Source organism: Nycticebus coucang, chromosome 10, assembly GCF_027406575.1.
Source record: "Nycticebus coucang isolate mNycCou1 chromosome 10, mNycCou1.pri, whole genome shotgun sequence".
In the NCBI taxonomy this organism is placed as follows: Eukaryota; Metazoa; Chordata; class Mammalia; order Primates; family Lorisidae; genus Nycticebus; species Nycticebus coucang.
The window spans coordinates 93,907,767-93,921,260 of NC_069789.1; the positions used below are offsets into that span (position 1 = coordinate 93,907,767).

The following is a 13,494-nucleotide window of genomic DNA, read 5'->3' on the forward strand; positions in this document are numbered from 1 at the left end:
TATTTAAGACCTTAAAAATATCAAGGTATATAAATTTGTTTTTCATTTAAGAGCAACAACTGCTTGGATATAAATGATTAACTGACATTAAAAATATCATAACCAAACAACTAAAACACATTCACTGGGATTGTTTCATGTTCAAGATCAGCAATGTCTAACAGAAATACTATATACATGTATATGTAACTTCAAATTTTCTAGTAGTCTCACTGAAAATAGCAAAAAAAAAAAGAAATTAATTTCTATTATACTATATTCTACTTTACCTAATATACCCAAAATATTATCATTTTAAGATGAAATCAATATTAAAATTTTAGTTATTATGCCTGTTTCCTTTCTAAGTCTGGAAATGGTACATATTTTATAATTACAGCACATCTAAATTTGATCTAATTACATTTAAGTGCTCAAAAGCCAATTGTAGCTGGTGGATAACATGCTGGATATCATAGGTCTGAAATATGTCTGGAAATTAGGCCTGTAGGGACCCAGAGGCAAGTGTGACTTAAAGAACGTTAAGTCACTCTGCCTACAGTACAAATGTCTCATAAAGCTCTTATGGGATAGATAATCTACAAAGCAGAAGATGTCAACTGTCCCCAGTGACCTATCATTTTGATGCTATCAATAACAGGCCCTCTTATTTCAGTAAATGCTATGTATTAAAAAAATAAGCTGTCCATCCCAGGGATGCAAGGCTGGTTTAACATACGCAAGTCCATAAACGTTATCCACCATATTAACAGAGGCAAAAATAAAGATCACATGATCCTCTCAATAGATGCAGAAAAAGCATTTGATAAAATCCAGCATCCTTTTCTAATTAGAACACTGAAGAGTATAGGCATAGGTGGCACATTTCTAAAACTGATTGAAGCTATCTATGACAAACCCACAGCCAATATTTTACTGAATGGAGTAAAACTGAAAGCTTTTCCTCTTAGAACTGGAACCAGATAAGGTTGTCCTCTGTCACCTTTACTATTCAACATAGTGCTGGAAGTTCTAGCCAATACAATTAGGCAAGACAAGGAAATAAAGGGAATCCAAATGGGAGCAGAGAAGGTCAAACTCTCCCTCTTTGCTGACGACATGATCTTATACTTAGAGAACCCCAAAGACTCAACCACAAGACTCCTAGAAGACATCAAAAAATACAGTAATGTTTCAGGATATAAAATCAATGTCCACAAGTCAGTAGCCTTTGTATACACCAATAACAGTCAAGATGAGAAGCTAATTAAGGACACAACTCCCTTCACCATAGTTTCAAAGAAAATGAAATACCTAGGAATATACCTAACGAAGGAGGTGAAGGACCTCTATAAAGAAAACTATGAAATCCTCAGAAAGGAAATAGCAGAGGATATTAACAAATGGACGAACATACCATGCTCATGGATGGGAAGAATCAACATTGTTAAAATGTCTATACTTCCCAAAGCAATCTACCTATTCAATGCCATTCCTATCAAAGTACCTACATCGTACTTTCAAGATTTGGAAAAAATGATTCTGCGTTTTGTATGGAACCGGAAAAAACCCTGTATAGCTAAGGCAGTTCTTAGTAACAAAAATAAAGCTGGGGGCATCAGCATACCAGATTTTATTATTATTATTTTTTTTACATATATATTATGCATACTTTTTTTTATTAAATCATAGCTGTGTACATTAGTAGGATCATGGGGCACCATACACTTGGTTCATAGACTGTTTGACACATTTTCATCACACTAGTTAACATAGCTTTCGTGGCATTTTCTTAGTTATTTTGCTAAGACCTTTACATTCCACATTTACTAGGATTCACATATACTCTTATAAGAAAAAACATATATATATGTATATATTTCCAGCAGGGAGGAGGATAACAAAGCTGAACGCCAAATCTGGAACCAGATTGCTGGGGGTTCAAATCCCATCTCCATTTGCCTCAATATTCTTAAATATAAAATGGGTCCATTAACAGTAAGATCTACCTCCCTGGTGGTTGATGTGGGTCTCCCAGGAGTTGGCAGATACAACACACTTAGAAGGGAGGCTAGCACACAGCAAAACATTGAGTGTTGGCTATCTCAGTGGCAAGAACAGGCATCAGGCAGCCCTGCGTTCAAAGCCTGACTCTGCAGGGTGTGCCCCAAGTGTCTGTGCCAGGTAACTCACCTCTCTGGGTCTCAGTTTCCTACCTGGAGGACAGAGATACTGCTCAGTGCTGCCCAAAGAGATCCTTAAGTGCTGGACACATGGCCTGACAGGCAAGTGGGTACAGGCAGGTCCCAGGTTACAAATGAGATAGGTTCTATAGGTTTATTCTTAAGTTAAATTTGAGCATACCAGATTTTAGTCTGTACTACAAAGCCACAGTGGTCAAGACAGCATGGTACTGGCACAAAAACAGAGACATAGACACTTGGAATCGAATTGAACACCAAAAAATGAAACTAACATCTTACAACCACCTAATCTTCGATAAACCAAACAAGAACTTACCTTGGGGGAAAGACTCCCTATTCAATAAATGGTGTTGGGAGAACTGGATGTCTACATGTAAAAGACTGAAACTGGACCCACACCTTTCCCCACTCACAAAAATTGATTCAAGATGGATAAAGGACTTAAATTTAAGGCATGAAACAATAAAAATCCTCAAAGAAAGCATAGGAAAAACACTGGAAGATATTGGCCTGGGGGAAGACTTCATGAAGAAGACTGCCATGGCAACTGCAACAACAACAAAAATAAACAAATGGGACTTCATTAAACTGAAAAGCTTCTGTACAGCTAAGGAGACAATAACCAAAGCAAAGAGACAACCTACACAATGGGAAAGGATATTTGCATATTTTCAATCAGACAAAAGCTTGATAACCAGGATCTATAGAGAACTCAAATTAATCCACATGAAAAAAGCCAACAATCCCATATATCAATGGGCAAGAGACATGAATAGAACTTTCTCTAAAGATGACAGACGAATGGCTAACAAACACATGAAAAAATGTTCATCATCTCTATATATTAGAGAAATGCAAATCAAAACAACCCTGAGATATCATCTAACCCCAGTGAGAATGGCCCACATCACAAAATCTCAAAACTGCAGATGCTGGCGTGGATGTGGAGAGAAGGGAACACTTTTACACTGCTGGTGGGACTGCAAACTAGTACAGCCTTTCTGGAAGGAAGTATGGAGAAACCTCAAAGCACTCAAGCTAGACCTCCCATTTGATCCTGCAATCCCATTACTGGGCATCTACCCAGAAGGAAAGAAATCCTTTTATCATAAGGACACTTGTACTAGACTGTTTATTGCAGCTCAATTTACAATCGCCAAAATGTGGAAACAGCCTAAATGCCCACCAACCCAGGAATGGATTAACAAGCTGTGGTATATGTATACCATGGAATACTATTCAGCCATTAAAAAAAATGGAGACTTTACATCCTTCGTATTAACCTGGATGGAAGTGGAAGACATTATTCTTAGTAAAGCATCACAAGAATGGAGAAGCATGAATCCTATGTACTCAATTTTGATATGAGGACAATTAATGACAATTAAGGTTATGGGGGGGGGAAGCAGAAAGAGGGATGGAGGGAGAGGGGTGGGGCCTTGGTGTGCATCACACTTTATGGGGGCAAGACATGATTGCAAGAGGGACTTTACATAACAATTGCAATCAGTGTAACTGGCTTATTGTACCCTCAATGAATCCCCAACAATAAAAAAAAAAAAAAAAAAAAAGCTGTCACACTAGCTGGAAATTTACTTAGTGAAATTCACTATGTTCTAGAATATAATCAATCACATTAGAGTTGGTTTTCTGAAAGGTTCCATATCTATAGATTCAACCAACTGTTGATTGAGAATATATATATATTTGTTAACTTAAATTTTTTTTTTTTTTTTATTGTTGGGGATTCATTGAGGGTACAATAAGCCAGGTTACACTGATTGCATTTGTTAGGTAAAGTCCCTCTTGCAATCATGTCTTGCCCCCAGAAGGTGTGGCACACACCAAGGCCCCACCCCTCTCCCTCCTTCCCTCTTGTGGATTGAGAATATTTGAAAAATAAAAGCAATCGAATAAAAATAGTATAAGCTAAAAAACAATACGACAACTATGTACATAGCATTTCCACGGTATTAGGTATTACAACTAATCTAGAAATGATTTAAAGAATACGGGAGGATGTGCAAATGCTACATGTTACACAAGCAACTGGACATCCTCGGATTCTGGTATCTGGTGTTAAGCCCTGGAAGCAATACTTTGTGGATTTTGAGGGATGGTTATTTATGTACAAAGCAGAACCTAAGTGGAATTTTCTCAGGATAGAGAATTCAAAAAGACAAAGTAGCATATATACATTTTTAATATAACTGTGAGCTAGAGAAGACCTTCAATATAAAAACACTCAGACTAATTGAAGTATTTCAAACCCATACAGGTATGACACATTGGAAAAATTTTACTTTATGTGAACATTTCTTCGATGGTGAATCTATTGCTAAGCTGCGGAACTCTCTCCTCTCCTCTGCCTTACCACAGATTCAGGTAGTTCTGTCCTTCCAAAATCTGTTTTGGTGCCTTATTCTGGTCTACAGTAAGAACATTTAGAATTTAACTCTCTTCTCATTTCTACTCTCAGTTTTTTTTCACATTTCACAGAGCTGGGAGAAACGCAGGTGTCATCCAGGCTAGCACTGACTCTACTTTCCTTGCCTCCTACAATGCCATACGAAAGTGGTTATGTGGTTGCTGAATGAAAGAGGTAAACACACCCTTCTTATTGCTAATTAAAAAGAGAGGATTTATTCCTCTTCTGCCCTTCTCAAAAATACAAATGACTTCTTATTGCAGCTACTCTACATACAATTCCATCCATTTTCATTCTTTAATGCTTCAGTTCTAAATCTACCAGACCAATCTTCCTAACTCAACATCTGATGCTGTGTTGGGTTCCAAGTTTGGCAGAGTTATATACACTTTTTCACTTTTATCCTCTTTTCTATCTTCTTTATCCTCTTTTTTTTCCAGTGCTAAGAAATGTCAACATTATTAAACAATCTTTTCTTGACTATTTCTCACCTTATTTAACGTTGTTTTATGATGGGCACTAATTCCTTGTCAAAGTTCTGAAATTGAAACTACCTATTTTATAAGAACTGTATCTTGAGGTCAAAAGGCTTAAATTTCTTTACTCTCCACCATGACTTTGAAACCAATGAGTATCTTTTCTCTAAAATCTCATGTTTACAAAAAAAATCCCAGTTTAATTTTACCAGCAAATGTAATGTGAGCCAGGAGACGATGACTCCAGAAACCCTGCAAGGTTGTTTTTCCGGTTGTAACTCCCAACCACATTCTAGGTGTCTTCAAAATGAACACATAAGCGCTATGGCATAACAACTTAACATGATCTTTAAATTAATTCTCCCAATGAGTTGTTTTTTAATCAATATACATCTTTTATGACCTTAAATTCTTGGCAACTTGACAATTTAATTACTTAGGCAGCTCTGCTCAGGGAACTTAAAGTTGCTGAGGCTCAATGTCTTCAACAACAGAGTGCGCCGCCGCCACCCATTGCATGAAGTCAGTGGAACGCTGTGTCTAAGCACGGGTACTAATATGTCTCCTTTGTGCTTTCCTCTCCACCCCCCAACGGCTTTTATTGAAGTACAATTTATATTCATGCAATTTAAGTGCAATATCTAATAACTTTTAATTAATTTACAGAGTTGTACAACCATCACCACAATCCAAATTATGACATTTCCACCTCTAAAAAAAGATCCCTTTGCCCATTTGTAGTCACTTTCCACTCCCACCTGGTCATCTGCTTTTTGCTTTTATAGACATTTCACATACATGGAATCATACAATATGTACTCTTCCGCACCTGGCTTTTCTTGCTTAGTATTTCATTTTCAAGGTGTATCCAATGTAATATGAATCAATACTCATTACTTTTTATGTCTGAATAATATTCCATTGTTTAAATATGCCACATTTTGTTTATTCACATACTAGTTAATGGGTATTTGCTTCCAGTTTTCAGCTATTTTACAAATAACACTGCTATATGAACACTCACTTAAAAATTTTTGTGTGGAAATGTTTTCATTTCTCTTGGGAAAATTGCTGGGTAGGATGGTAAATTTATGTTGAACTTCTAGAGAAACTGCTACAATGTTTTCCAAAGTGGCTCTATCATTTTACATTCCTACAAGCAATGCGTGAGAGTTTCCGTTTCTCTACACCCTTGCCAACAATGATCATTTTTGGTCTGTTTGATTCTAGCCATTCTCCTGCGTGTAAAGTGGCACCTCATTATAGTCTCAATTTGCTTTTCTCTCGTGAGTAATAATGTTGAGTGCTTATTAGTCACTCTTATCTTCTTTGGTAAAATGTGTATTAAAATCTTTTGCCCATTTTAAAAACTGGGTTGTCTGTATTCTTATTATTGAGTTGTGGGAGTTCTTTATATATTCCAGATACAATTCTTTTACCACATACATGATATACAAATATTTTCCCCTAGTCTGTGGTTTGTCTTCACTTTCTTAAAGGTTGTCTTCTGGAGCACAAAGATTTTACTTGTAATGAAGTCCGATTTATCTTTTTTATTCTTTTATGAATTGTGCTTTTGGTGCTCTAGAACACCAAAAGGTAACTAAGGTAACTAAGAACTCTTCACCTAATCCAAACTCGTGAGGATTTTCTCTTGCTTTTTTTTCTAGAAACTTTATAGTTTTAGCTCTTACATCTAGGCTTTCAATCCATTTTATTTAATTTTTGTGCATAATATGAGGTAAAAGATCTGAATTCATCTTTGTGCACGTTTAGGACCTGTAAATATCCTCTAACTTCATACTTCTTCAAAATTATTTTGGCTATTCTGGGTCCCTTCCTATACATTTTGGAAAGAGTTTATCATACATTGAGTTGGAGAAAATAGTCAACTTAAGAACGCTAAGTCTTCTAAACCATGAACATGGAGTATGAAATGTCTTCATATTTAGACTTCAATTTCTTTCAGCAAATTATAGTTTTCATTGTATAAAACTAGAGCTTCCTTTTGTTAACTTTGTTACCTAAGTATTTCATTCTTTTGACACTGTTTTGTATATTTTCTTCATTTTAGTTCTGAACTGTCCATTGATAGCATATACAAAGGTAATTGGTTTTTATATGTTAATCTTGTATCTTGCAACAATACTAAACTGATTATTGATAGTTTTTTTCCACATTCCTTGGGATTTTTACACATATAGACAATGTAAATAAAGACAAATAGGATGTATTTAATTTTTCTGCTCCTCACTAAACTCACTGTAACTCCAGTACAATGTTATTCAGAAGTCCATATGAGTAAACATCCTTGCCATGTTCCTAATCTTAGGGGTGAAAGCATTCAGTCTTTTACCATTAGTAGGCTCTTCACTGTAGGCTGTTAGTAAATGTTCTTTTCCAGGTGAGCTGGTTTCCTTGTATTTCTAGTTAAAGAGCTTTTTATCAAGAATGCGTTTTACATTTTGTCAACTATCTTTCTGTACCATTGAGATGATCCTGTGGTTTATGCTCTTCCTTCTATTATTATACTATGGTATGCTAATTGACATTCACATATTAAACCAACCACACATTTCCTAGAAGATAAATTACCTTTGGTCATGATGTATTTAATTTTTTTTATATGGCTGGATTTGATCGGCCAAGATTCTGTTCAGGATTTTTGTTTATTTATTTTTTTGAGACACAGTCTCACTTTGTGGCCCTTGTAGAGTACGGTAGTGTCATAGCTCACAGCAACCTCAAACTCTTGGGCTCAAGCAATCCTCTTGCTGCAGCTTCCTGAGTAGCTGGGACTACAGATGACCACCACAGCACTTGGCTGTTTCTTAGAGATGGGTCTCACTCTTGCTCAGGCTGGTCTTAAAGTTATGAGCTCAAGCGATCCACTCACCTTGGCGTCCCAGGGTGCTGGGATTACAGGCATGAGCCACTGTGCCTGGCCCTGCTGAAGGTTTTTATATATGTTTACGTGAGGAATATGAATCTATAATTTTTTTTTCTTGTGACATTTATTTATCTAGCTTTGGTATCAGGGTAATACCAACAAAAATAGAGGAGGGGGTGGTGCCTGCGGCTCAAGGAGTAGGGCGCCAGCCCCACATACGGGAGGTGGCGGGTTCAAACGCGGCCCTGGCCAAAAACTGCAAAATAAAATAAAATAAAATAAATTTAAAAAAGGAGAAATGTTACTTCTGTATTTTCTGGAAAAGATTGTTAAAAATGATTTTATTTTGTCTCTAAATATCTGAAAGATTCATTGTTAAAGCCATTGGGCCTGGCTAGTCTTTGTGAGAAGATTAATAATTCAATTATTTTATTTGCTTTTGGTCTATTTAGATTTTCTATTTCATTTTAAATTGCTTTTGGTAATTTGTGCCTTTCTAAGCATATGTCTATTTCATCTAAGGTATTTCATTTTTTTTAGCATAAAGATAACCATAATATCTAATATGCTGCTATATGACTTAACAATTCCACTCATAAGTGTATTTCCAAAAGAACTGAAAATATACGCCCATATCAAAACTTACACGAGTGCTCACAACAGTAGTAAGAAAAACAGCCCCAAATGAGAAGCAACCCAAATGTCTACTAATTCATGAATGATAACCAAAAGGTGGTCTGTTCCTGCCCTGAAATATATTATTCAGCCATGGACAGGGAATGAAGTACAGATACATTCTGCAACATGGGTAGATTTTGAAAATACAATGCTGAGTGGAAGCAGCCTGACACCGAAAAGGTCACATATTAGATAATTCCATTTATATGAAATGTCCAAAATAGGTAATCCACAGAGACAGAGAACAGACCAGTGGTTCTCAGGGATAGAGGGAGAAATAAATAGGAACTGATAATGGGTACAGGGTTGCTCTTTTGGGTGATGGAAATAGTCTAGGATTAGTGGTGCTGATTTCATAATGTGATTATATTAAAACCCAAGGAACTGTATACTTTTTAAAACTGTGCACAAAAAAGATACATGTATATATACATGATATCTCAATAAAAAGTATTACATTGTAATCTTTTAACTGGTGTGTGGTCAGTAGTGATGTCCCCTGTTTCACTGATTTTGGTGATTTGGTTAAGATTCATTTGTCAATATTGTTGGTCTGGTTGCACTGCTCTTTTTCCTACTGCTTCCTATTTTTAATTTTATTAATTTCTGCTCTAATCTTTATCATTTCCTTCTTTTTGATTACTTGGGATTAGTTTGCTCTTATGTTTCTTAAGGTAGAAGCTTTGGCTATTTGAGATGTTTCTTCTTGTGTTTTCATTCATTTAAAAGTGCTTTCTAATTTCTCTTGTGATTTCTTCCTTGACCCATAAATTAATTTCCAAATATTTGAGGATTTCCTGAATTTCACTGTTGATTTCTAATTTATTTTTGTTGTCATCAGGTAATATATTTTGTATAGTTAATCCTTTTAAATTGACTAATCCTTTTATGGCCAAAAACATCTTAGGAGATAAGACCTTCCACATGGAAAAAAAAAAAAGAGTGTGTTTTCTACTGTTGTTGGATTAAGTGTTCTACAGATGGTAGTTAGGACAAGTTAGCCATTAACGTTCCAATCTCGTATACTCTTGTTGGCTTTTTTTTTTGCTTAGTTCAAATGAATCAAATGTTTCCAACTATTATTTTTGAATTATCTATTCTTCCTTTTAATCTTGTTCCTTTTTATTTTTTAGTTTATTTATTTTTATTGTTAAGTCATAGCTGTGTACATTAGTGCAATCAAGGGGTACAATGTGCTGGTTTCATATACAATCTGAAATATTCTCATCGAACTATTCAACGTAGCCTTCATGGCATTTTCTTAGTTACTGTATGTGGGCATTTGTATTCTGCATTTAGTAAGTTTCGCCTGTACCCATTCTAAGATGCACTGTAGGTGTGGCCCCACCCATTACCCTAATCTTGTTCCTTTTTATTTCCTGTACCTTAGGCCTCTATTGTGAGGTAGCCAGATGGTTATAATTGCTGTATCTTCCTGAGAAGTCAACTCTTTTGTCATGTTTAGTTGAGATTATTAAGGGCGTGAAATTTTTGCAAAAGTCACATCAGAACAGTTGTCTTTCTCAAGGAGATATCACAGTCATAATTCTTGTATCTATTCCAGAAATGTATACCAAAGATCCTATTGTGTCCCATGCATATAAGAAAATAAAAATGACACATCAATCAAACAAGATTTTTCTTAGAAGGTAACACTCTCAGGTTTTTCTCTATTTCCAAAATCCTATTGCAAATGATAGTAAAGAAATATAAAAAGGGATAACCAAAGGGATTAAGATTTATACAAATTTATAGAAACGAGAAAAAGATGAAATTAGGTGGTGTAGAAACTAACTACAGTCCAGAGGATAGAGGTAACAGAGGTGGAAATTATTCATTCTAATGGAACCCTGAGGAAAGTTCAAGCTCAGAGATAGGTATACTACACAGAATCAAGAATAAGGTGATTACAAATCTGTTACACAGTAACCCTGCTAGTGGGCCTTTCGTTTGCTATTCTTCAGAAAACATGAAAGTCTGCAGAAAGACTGCAGAAGGCTAAGAATTCCAGCATAGGCCCTGGCATGGCGTGCAGGAGTAAAGATCCCCCTCCTCTGGAGAATGTGTGAGGGCATAGCCTTGCTTGCTTGCTTTCTACTGGAACACTGCAGTAAAGTTCAGCAGTTCTCTATCCACGCTCACTGCTCACTGCTAGCCCTCCATTCGGAGGAGAGGACTGCTGAGTTACAGAAGCCGCACAAGGGCAAAGAAATCGCTCACAATCTACAGAGATGAAGTAATTCAGTCTTGCATTCATCAGTATAAATAAATTCACCAGACAATGAAAAAACCCAACAGCAAAAAATAAATGCCACAAAATGAATAAAGAGAGCCAATGCTAGAAAAAACAGCTAACATAAACTTAGACATTAATTCAGATAGACAATATTCTCTGAAGAACAATAAAGACAATTTTTTAATGCTTAAACATTTTTTTTTTAAAAATATATTTGGGGGTACAAGTGTTATTTTTTTCTTACATGGATGAATTATATAATGGAAAAGTCTACAATTTTAGTGTACTTGTCATCTTAATAGTGACCAACAGGTAATTTTTCATCCCACACCTCACTTCCACAGTCTCCAGTGTTTGTTATGGAGGACAAAGTTTTAAAAGGCCTGTTCCTTGAAACCACCTAGTGAATTTTTAGAACACTAAGGATAAAAAGATCCTTAAAGTTTACTGAGAAAAAAAAAAAAAAACTATCAAGAAAAGAGATGTTGAAATCAGACTATTCATTAGCAATACTATATGCAAAAACACAAAAAACAATACTTTCAAAGTACAAAGGAAAAATAATTTTGCACCTAGAATTCTATTACTGAACAAACTAGTATTTAAAAAATTTAAGGCTGGCTTGGCGCCCGTAGCACAGTGGTTAGGATGCCAGCCACATACAATGGGGCTGGTGGGTTCGAACCCAGCCTGAGCCTGCTAAACAACAATGACAACTACAACAACAAAAAAATAGCCAGGCGTTGTGATGGGCACTTGTACTCCCAGCTACTTGGGAGGCTGAGGCAAGAGAATCACTTAAGCCCAAAGAGTTTGAGGTTTCTGTGAGCTGTGATGCCACGGCACTCTACTGAAGGTGACATAGTCAGACTCTGTCTCAAAAAAAATAAAAATAAAAAAGAAAGAAAACTTGCCCCCATAGCCTTTCCAAATAAAGAAAAAAATTATTTGAGAACGTGTTCTATACAAACAAAAAAGGAATCAAGGAGAGAAGACATGGAATATAAGAAATATTAGATCTAACTTACAAATACAATGACAAGAAATTAAAATAAGCAATTATAGAAATCCTAAGAAGGTTTTCAAGAAGAAAATAGATTCCACTAGATAAGTTGTACCATTAAGATACTGAATACCTTTAATAAACATTGTGTTAAAGAAATATGCTACCCCTGTCAACAGAGAAAAAGAAAGGCAGGTAGTATAGAAATGTCAGAAGAGGCTGCATAAGGAAGTGATGGTCCAAGACGGGAAAAAATTAAAATGGGTTAAGATTTTGAACAACTGCAGATAAGAAAAGAAAACCTACTTGATATTGACTCTTGTAATCTTCTCTTTCAAGCAGCAATGTTTAAGTGTTGTAAGATTATAGTTTTCCCCCTATAGATTCAATCACATGAGCTGGCTCTGTACAATATTTATAGGTAGTACAAACATAATATTACTGCATTCATTTTTTATTGCCGAGTCACAAAGTACCACAAATTCAGCAGCTTAGAACAACATAATTTTTTTTTTTTTTTTTGCAGTTTCTGGCCGGGGCTGGGTTTGAACCCACCACCTCCGGCATATGAGGCTGGCGCCCTACTCCTTTGAGCCATAGGTGCCACCCCAGAACAACAAAATTTTATCATCTCATTGTTTTTGTGAGTCTGGCGCAGTCTAATGGGGTTCTCTGCTTAGGGTGTCCCAAGGTTGCAATCAAGTACTGTATTGTATTACTACATAACCGAAATTGTATATACATGTACATATAATAAATTTTAAAGAGAAAATACAAATTGTAGGCATGATTGTGTTTTTCCTGTTTGAATTACCTATAAGGTTAAATTAAAGAAATACTTCATTCGAAGAAGAATTACCAAGATTTCAGGAAACAGTCATAATTAAATCCATAACGGGTTGAGTAATTGTGTGCAAGATAATGTGACTGTCAGACTCATCAAAAACTGACACAGATTTTTAGCTAGTTTTGAGTATGTATATCTCCTTAAAATTAGCTTCTATTTGATTTTCCCCATATTTTAAAAAATCTGCAAAGCTGGGGCAGCGCCTGTGGCTCAAGGAGTAGGGCGCCGGTCCCATATGCCGGAGGTGGTGGGTTCAAACCCAGCCCCGGCCAAAAACCACAAAAAAAAAAAAAAAAATCTGCAAAGCTACTTGTTTTAATATCTCAATTATTAGAAATTTTTCTATAAAAGGGGGTATTTTTAGAGCTAACATAATAGGACTTATAATTTGTTGGGAAGGTAGAATTCAGCTCAATGCCAGTCAATCACTGACAGTTTGCTTAATAGGGGCTAAAATGCTGAATACTTTGTATGCTCTAAACAGAGGTCTTAAAATTGGAATCTGCAAGCTCTGAAGGCAAAAATATACAGCTTTGGGGCAGTGGGAGGGCTGATGGGAGTTGTCATTTACAAATCTCCATAAATTTTACTAAAAATCATGAGTATGTCTATTTTGTGGGAAGAAAAGTCTATAGCCTTCAAATTCTCAAAGAAATCCAACAATCCAAAAGACATCAAAGAAGTATCATTTAAAATAAAAATTATCGGATTCTCTAATACTTAGAAATGTAACACAATATAAAGCCATTTATT

The 13,494-nt window shown here is 35.7% G+C and overlaps 1 protein-coding gene across 1 annotated transcript in view; it reads right to left on the bottom strand.

Moving 5' to 3' along the window:
- The window catches only part of POU2F1 (POU class 2 homeobox 1), a 194,089-nt gene that overhangs the window by 18,958 nt on the left and 161,637 nt on the right, over positions 1 to 13,494 (bottom strand). The window lies entirely within an intron of this gene.